The sequence below is a fragment of the Cebus imitator genome, unplaced genomic scaffold (assembly GCF_001604975.1).
Source record: "Cebus imitator isolate Cc_AM_T3 unplaced genomic scaffold, Cebus_imitator-1.0 Scaffold449, whole genome shotgun sequence".
Lineage (NCBI taxonomy): Eukaryota > Metazoa > Chordata > Mammalia > Primates > Cebidae > Cebus > Cebus imitator.
The window spans coordinates 3,424,438-3,433,200 of NW_016107764.1; the positions used below are offsets into that span (position 1 = coordinate 3,424,438).

The following is an 8,763-nucleotide window of genomic DNA, read 5'->3' on the forward strand; positions in this document are numbered from 1 at the left end:
TTGCTCTGTTGCCCAGGCTGGAGTGCAGTGGCATGATCTCGGCTCACTGCAACCTCCGCCTCCCAGGTTCAAGTGATTCTCCTGCCTCAGCCTCCCAAGTAGCTGGGACTACAGGCACATGTCACCATGCCCAGCTAATTTTTCGTATTTTTAGTAGAGATGGGGTTTCACTGTGCTAACCAGGATGGTCTCCGTCTCCTGACCTTGTGATCTGCCCACCTCAGCCTCCCAAAGTGCTGGGATTTCTGGCGTGAGCCACCATGCCCAGCCACCCCTGAAATTTTGATTGGGATTGTGTTGAATCTATAAATCAATCTGAGAAGAACTGACATCATGGTAATAGTGAGTTTTCCTATCCATGAACACAGAATATCTCTTCACTTATTCAGTTCTTCTTTGATATATTTTTATCAGTCTAGTATTTTTCCTCATGGATTTTGCATGTAATAATGTGTTTTTAACTTCAAATTCCACTTCTTCATTGCAAGTATAAAGGAAAATGACTGATGTTTATATATTAACCTTGTATCCTGCAACCTGGCTATAATCACTTATTAGTTTCAGGAGTCTTTGTTGACTCATTCAGATTTTCCACACAGATGCTCATCATTTGTAAACAGTTTTATATCTTCCTTCCCAATAGGTATACCTTTTATTTCTTTTTTTGTCTTATTGCATTAATTAGGACTTCTAGTACAACACAGCAGTGGTGAAAGGGGACATCCTTGCCTTGTTCCTAATCTTAGTGAGAAAGCTTTGAGTTTTTTTTTACCCCCATTAAGTACAATGTGTTAGCTGTTGGTTTTCTGTAGATGTTCTTTAGCAAGTTGAGGAAGTTCCTCTGTATTCCTAGATTGCTGAAATTTTTTTTTTCTTTTTTTTGATACGGCGTCTCACTCTGTCACCTGGGCTGGAGTGCAGTGGCACAATCTTGGCTCACTGTAACCTCTGCCTCCTGGGTTCAAGAGATTCTCCTGCCTCCCGAGTAGCTGGGATTACAGGCATACACCACTACGCCCAGCTAATTTCTTATATTTTAGTAGACCAGTTTTCACCACGTTGGCCAGGCTGGTCTCAAACTCCTGACCTCATGAATTGCCCACCTCAGCCTCCCAAAGTAATGGGATTACAGGTGTGAGCCACCACGCCCAGCTGTTTGTTGAACTTTTAATCATGAATCTAGGTTGGATTTTGTCAAATGCTTTCTCTGCATCTACTGATATGACCATGTGATATTTCCGCAGCCTGTTGATGTGGTATATTACATTACATTAATTTATTTCCTATATAGAACCAGCCTTGTAAACCTGGGACAAATCCCACTTGGTCATGGTATGTAATTCTTTTTATACATTGTTGGATTTGATTTGCTAATATTTTGTTTGGATTTTTGCATTTATGCTCATAAAAGATGTTTGTCTGTAGTTTCCCTTTCTTGTAATGTCTGTTTGGTTTTGGCATTTGGGTGGGGAGCGCTGGCCTCATATAATGAGTCAGGAAGTATTCCTTCTGTTTCTGTCTTCTGGAAAAGATTGTAGAGAACTGGCATAATTTCTTCCTTAAATGTTTGGCAGAACTCATAAATGAACCCATCTGAGCCCAGTGGATTCTATTTTGGAGGGTAATTAACTGTTTGACTTATTTAATAGACACAGCCCTATTCAGATTGTCTATTTCTTCCTGTGTGTGGGAGATTGTAACCTTCAAGGAATTGGTTCGTTTCATTTAAATTATGAAATTTGGGCACGGAGTTGTTCACATTTTTTTATTGCCTTTTAAAAGTCTCTGGAACATCTCTGCAGTCATGTCCCCTCTTTCATTTCCGTTATTAGTATTTTGTGTCCTCTCTTTTTCTTGGTCTGGCTACAGGTTCACTGATTTTATTGTTTTTTCAAAAAACCAAAAACCATCTTCTGGTTTTGTTGATTTTCTTTATTGATTTCCTGTTTTCAATTTCATTGATTTCTGCTTGAATTTTTATTTCTGCTTACTCTGGATTTAATTTGCTCTTCTTTTTCTAGTTTCCTAGGGTAGAAGCTTACATTACTGATTTTAGATCTTTCCCATTTTATTTTCTTTTTTTAAAAGATGGGGTTTCACCATGATGGCCAGGCTGGTCTTGAACTCCTGACCTCAGGTGATCCACCCACCTTGGCCTCCCAAAGTGGTAGGATTAAGGCGTAAGCCACTGTGCCCGGCCTCCCATTTTCAAATATATGCAGTCAATGCTCTAAATTTCTCTCTAAGCACTGCATTCACAGCATTCCACACATTTTGATAAGTTTTATTTTCATTTTCACTTAATTCAAAATATTTTAAAATTTCTCTTGAGATCTCTTGACTCACATGTTATTTACAAGTATGTTGTTTACTTATTTACTAAATTATTTATTTACTAAGTACTTCAAGATTTTCCAGCTATCTTTCTGGTTTCCTTTCTAGTTTAATGTCATTGTGGTTTAAGAATACACATTGTACGATTTCTACTCTTTTAAGTATGTTAAAGTATGTTTTGTGGTCCAGAATATGGTCTTAGTGAATGTTTCAGGAGCTTGGCAGGAATGTGCATTTTGCTATTGCTGGATGAAGCAGTCTATAGATGTAAATTATTCCCAGCTGAGGTGACGGTGCTGTTAAATTCAACTACATCCTTGCTGGCTTTCTACCTGTTGGATCTGTATATTTACAATAGAGGCTGCTGGAGTCTCCAACTGCAGACAGTGAATCTGTCTATTTCCCCTTGTAGTTCTATCAGTTTTTAGCTCACATAATTGTTGTTGTTGTTTTTGTTTTGAGACAGAGTTTCGCTTTTGTCGCCCAGGCTGGAGTGCAATGGCACAACCTCGGCTCACTGCAACCTCCAGGTTCAAGCGATTCTCTTGCCTCAGCCTTCCGAGTAGCTGAGATTACAGGGATGTGCACCACACCTGTCGAATTTTGAATTTTTAGTAGAGATGGGGTTTCTCTATGTTGGTCACGCTGGTCTCCAACTCCTGACCTCAGGTGATCTGCCCACCTCCACCTCTCAAAGTGCTGGGATTATAAGGGTGAGCCACTGTGCCCAGCTGTTTTTGTTTTTAGAGATAGGGTCTCACTCAGGTCACCCAGCCTGGAGTGCAGTGACATGATCATGGCTCACTGCAGCTTGAATCTCCTAGGCTCAAGTGATCTGCCCACCTTGGCTTCCCAAAGTGCTAGGATTACAGGCATGACTATCGTACCTGGCAACCTATTTTTTTCTTGAGATGGAGTCTCACTCTGTTGCCCAGGAGGCAGTGCAATGGTGCAATCTTGGCTCACTGCAACCTCCACCTCACAGATTCAAGCAATTCTACTGCCTTAGCCTCAAGTAGCTGGGATTACAGGCGCACGCCACCATGCCTGGCTAATTTTTGTATTTTTAGTAGAAACAGGGTTTCATCATGTTGGCCAGGCTGGTCTCAAACTCCTGATCTCAAGTGATCTGCTCTCCTTGGCTTCCCAAAGTGCTGGGATTACAGGTGTTAGCCACGGTTCCTGTCCAATCTCACATATTTTGATGCTGCTGTTAGGCACGTACACCTTAAGAACTGTTGTTTTCCTGGCAAATCAACCACTTTATTATCATGTAATGCCCTTCTTTACCCCATAACTTTTCTTTCTCTGAAATCTGCTGTGTCTAAAAATAGTAAGATACTTCTGCTTTCTTTTGATTCCTGTAAGCATCTTTCTCCATCCCTTTACTTTTAATATATATGAGTTTTTATATTTAAAGTGCACTTTTCTTTTTTTTTGTTCGTGGCAAGATCTTGTCATGACACAGCAGGTTTCTTTTTCTTTGCAATGGGGTCTGGCTCTGTTGTTCCAGGCTGGAGTGCAGTGGTGCAATCACAGCTCACTACAACCTCAACCTCCCAGGCTAAAGCAATCCTCTCACATCAGCCTCTTGAGTAGCTGACTTATAGGTACACACCACCACACCAAGCTAATTTTTTTTAACTTTTTGGTGAGATGAGTTTCTCACTATGTTGCTTAGGCTGGTCTCAAACTCCGAGGCTCAAGGGATCCTCCTGCCTCGGCCTTCCAAAGTGCCGGAATTTTAGGTGTGAGCCGTCATGCCTGGCTGAAGTTGGTTCCTTTTAGAAAACACAGCTGGGGGCAGGCACTGTGACCTGCAATCCCAGTGCCCTAGGAGGACAAGGCAGGAGGATTGCTTGAGACTCAAGAGTTTGAGGCTGACCTGGGCAAAACAGTAAGACCTCATCTCTACAAAACTAAAACAACTGGATGTGATGACACATACTTGCAGTACCGGCTGCCAGGGAGGCTGACGTAGGAGGACTGAGTGAGCCCAGTAGGTTAAGGCTGTCATGATCAAGCTACTGCACTGTAGTCTGAGCAACAGAATGAGACCTCATCTCTAAAAAAATAAAAAACTTTTGAAAAGGGGGATTATTGGCTGGGTATGGGGCTCATCCCTGTAATCCCAGCACTTTGGGAGGCTAAGGTGGGTGGATCTCTTGAGACTAGGTCGAGATCAGCCTGGGCAATATGGTGAAACCCTATCTCTATGAAATACAAAAATTAGCCACGTGTGGTAGTGCATGCCGGTAGTCCCAACTACTCAGGAAGCTGAGGTAGAAGGATCACTTGAGCCTGGGAGGCCAAAGCTTTCAACAGACCGTGACTGTGCCACTGCACTCCACCCTGGGGGACAGCATAAAACACTCTCTCAAAAAAATAAAAAAATAAATTTAAAAAGGTGATTATTGATGTTGCCAAATTAACATCTACCGTATTTGTTACCATTTTCTACTTTTGCCCTTGTTCTTCATTCCTATTTTTGTTTTCCATATTTATTCTGCCTTTTGTGGGTTTACAAGAGCATTCTATTATGCGTAATTCCATTTTGAATCCTTTTTTAGAGTATCAACTATACTTCTTTAATTTTTTTAATTGGTTTGCAATCTGCATTTACAGCTAATCCAAGTCTACTTTCAACTAATACTCTCTGGGAAGTCCTGTCCCTTTTACTAATGAGCCTAGGCATTCTTTTTTTTTTTTGAAACGGAGTTTCACTCTTGTTACCCAGGCTGGAGTGCAATGGCGCGATCTCGGCTCACCGCAACCTCCGCCTCCTGGGTTCGGGCAATTCTCCTGCCTCAACCTCCTCAGTAGCTGGGATTACAGGCATGCGCCACCATGCCCAGCTAATGTTTTTGTATTTTTAGTAGAGACGGGGTTTCACCGTGTTGACCAGGATGGTGTCGATCTCTTGACCTCGTGATCCACCCGCCTCGGCCTCCCAAAGTGCTGGGATTACAGGCTTGAGCCACCGTACCCGGCCCAAAAAGGCATTCTTTATTTCAGTTACAATGTTTTTGCTCTCTAGCATTTAAAAAATTCTAAAATTTATTTTTCTTCTTCTTTTTTTTTTTTTTTTTAAAGAAAAACAATCTCACCATGTTGCCTAGACTGGCCTTGAACTCCTGGGTTCAAGCAACCCTGCTACACTGAGTAGTTGCAAACACAAGTGTGTACCACCACTTCCAGCTTCTTAAAATTTCAGTCTCTCTGCTTACATTATCAGTCTGTTTTTGCAATCTGTCTACTTTTTCCATCAAAGCCCTTAGCATGTTAATCGTAGTTTTAAAAAAATTCCTGGTCTGATTACTCCAACACTGCTGCCACATCTGACTCTGGTTCTAATGCTTGTTCAGTCTCTTCGAACTGTATTTTCTCCCTTTTAGTATGCTTTGTAATTTTCTGTTGATAGGTAGGCATGATATACTGGGTAAAAGGAATTGCAGTAAATAGGGCTTTAATGTTTTCAGGTGTTGGGTGGGAAAGTGTTCTTTCATATTATGAGTAGGTCTTAGTCTTGCTGAACTTGTGTCCCTGGACCATGAACTTCCCAAGTGCTTTTCGGTTTCCCCTTACCCACCATTGGGTGAGACACAACATCTAGAAGCAGCTAGTGTTAGGTATTTCCCTTCTCCCAGGAAAGTTAAGTTCTGATAAAAGCACCAGCAGGTTAGGCTCTGGTGAAACAGTTTCTCCTGAGGGCAGGTCTTGCTAAGAACAGAATGCTCTGGTGTATTCCCAAGTGGTCCCTTTCCCTTCCTCCTGCCAGAAGCACAAAGAGTTTTTTCTCTGATATTCAGTGTGAGTACCTGGTAGAGCTCCTGGGGGTAAAACTCACAAAAGCATGGGGTCCTCCCATGACAGGGTTCCCCTGTTGTTGTTGTTGTTGTTGTTTTTTTTTCCCAGAGTTGTCCACACTGAGCCTCTAGCAATTTGCCAATTACATTTTAGGTTTACCCATCTGGCCACTGGTTCCTTAGGAGATTCCTGTTCATAAGTTGTGATTCTTTGTATCTGCCTGTTTACCTCTCCTTTTTTTTTTTTTTTTTTTTGAGACAGAGTCTCGCTGTCACCCAGGCTGGAGTGCAGTGGTACGAGAGTTCCAGCAATTCTCCTACCTCAGCCTCTCGAGTAGCTGGGATTATAGGAACCTATCACCAAGCCCAGGTAATTTTGTGTTTTTAGTGGAGACAAGGTTTCACCATGTTGGCCAGGTTGGTCTTGAACTCCTAGCCTCAAGTGACCCACCTGCCTTGGCCTCCCAAAGTGCTGGGATTACAGGTGTCAGCCACCATACCTGGACATACCTCTCCAATTCTGAGAGCAGATATTTGTCCTCTGATCTCACATCTCTCTGATGGAGCTAAGATTTGTTGATTTTTCAGTTTGTTCAGCTTTTTATTTGTTAGGACACAGTGATGACTTCTAAGTTCCTTACATGCTAGAACAGCCAAAAGACTATTTTTTTGGCCTTTTTCCTTTTAATTTTTTATAAATTATGTAACTGTTTATAACATTGTCTGAAATTATAACATTGTCTTTCTGAGTTTAAAATGTATGTAGATGTATTACACATAACAACCGTAACAAAAAGGATGGGAGAGATGGTTACAAGATTTCTGGATTTATGTGAAGTAATACATAAATGAACTATAAGTAAACTGTAAAAACTTAAGTATATATACTGTAAACCCTAGGAAATCACTGTAAAAAATAATGCAAAAAGATCACATAAAAAGAAAATAAAATTTAAATGGAATTCTAAAAAGTATTCAAATAACTCAAATAAAAGCAGGAAACAGGAATTTAAAAAATAGAAAAGGTAAGTGTAAATAAAAAATAAAATATTATCCACAAGTGCCTTCTGAACCATATCAACAATTACATTAAACATTAACAGACTAAACACTACAATTAAAAGACAAGGATTGTTAGGATGATGAAAAAAACAAGACCCATTGCATGATATCTGCAAGAGATTCACTTTAAGTATAAAGACACAGGTTCAAATTAAATGGATGAAAGAAGATATACTATGCTAACAGTAAGTATAAGAAAGATGGCGTTGCTATGTTAGCATTAGATAAAATTTATTTCAAAACAAAATGTATTACCAAAGACAAAGAGGAATTCTCTTATCTCTCATAATGATAGTCATAAGTGCAAATGAACCTCATAATACAGCTTTAAGATACATGAAGCCAACACTACAAAAATTAAAGGGAAGAAAAGACAATTCCATGATCATACTTCAGGTATTTTAACACCTCCCTCAGCAACTGAAAGATTAACTAGACAAAAAAAAAAAAAATCAGCAAAGATACAGAAGACCTGAACAATATCATCAACCATCTTGACTTAACTGATATTTATCCAACCCCAAAATGGCAGAATACCCATTCTTCTTCAGTACACACGGTACTTGTATCAGGAGAGACCACATTTGGGGGTCATAAAACAAGAAGCAACAAATATAAAAAGAATGAAATAATACAGAGTATGTTCTCTGACCACATTGGAATTAAATGACAAATTAATAACAAGATAACTAGGAAAACACCAACTATTTGGAAATTAATGCATGTCCAAATCATCACTGGGTCAAAGAAGAAACCACAAGAAAAACTAGATAACATTTTGAACTAAATATTAACGAAAATACAACATACTAAAATTTTGTGAGATGCACCTAAAGCTGCAATTTGAGAAAACTATGTAACTTTACAATAATCTTAGCTCTTAAATGTGGAAACCAAAGGGTTTATTCAACCAATTTTGAATGTGCACAAATATGGGGTATATTTGTCACAAGCCTAGAAGACAAGCTCCAGTCAACCAAGAGATGGGGAAATTTTTGGTAAAATGACCAGAGGTAAACGATTATTAATAACATACTTAACTGCAGATATAAGACAGTAACAAAACTGCGGATATGAGTGGTAAAGTGTTATATGTTCTGACAATGGAGAAACAATATAACCAGCAAAATTTGGGAAAGGAATGAGGAAAAAAAGGGAGAAAAGTAGAACAAGTCTATTGACTGTCTCAGTAGCTGGGAGTCAAAGATAATACTTAGAGCTGGCATATCAAGCGGTAGATGTATATTCAACAGAACAAAGGTAAACATTAATAAAAGAATACTACTGGTCAGGTGCAGTGGCTCACACCTATAATCTCAGCACTTTGGGTCACTTGAGCTCAGGAGTTTGAGACCAGTTTGGACAACATGGCGAAACCCTGACTCTACAAAAGTACAAAAACTAGCCAGCCATGGTGGCATGTCCCTGTAGTCCCAGCTATTGGGAGGCTGAGGTGGGAGGACTCCTTGAGCCTGGGAGGTGAAAGTTGTAGTGAGCTGAGATTACACCACTGTACTTCAGCTTGGGTAATAAGAGTAAGACATAAGAGTAAGACACTTTC

General features: G+C 40.0%; 1 protein-coding gene across 2 annotated transcripts in view; it reads right to left on the reverse strand.

Moving 5' to 3' along the window:
* ZNF251 (zinc finger protein 251) overlaps positions 1-8,763 on the reverse strand; it is a 36,157-nt gene that overhangs the window by 24,963 nt on the left and 2,431 nt on the right. The gene's annotated exons all lie outside the window — the stretch shown is intronic.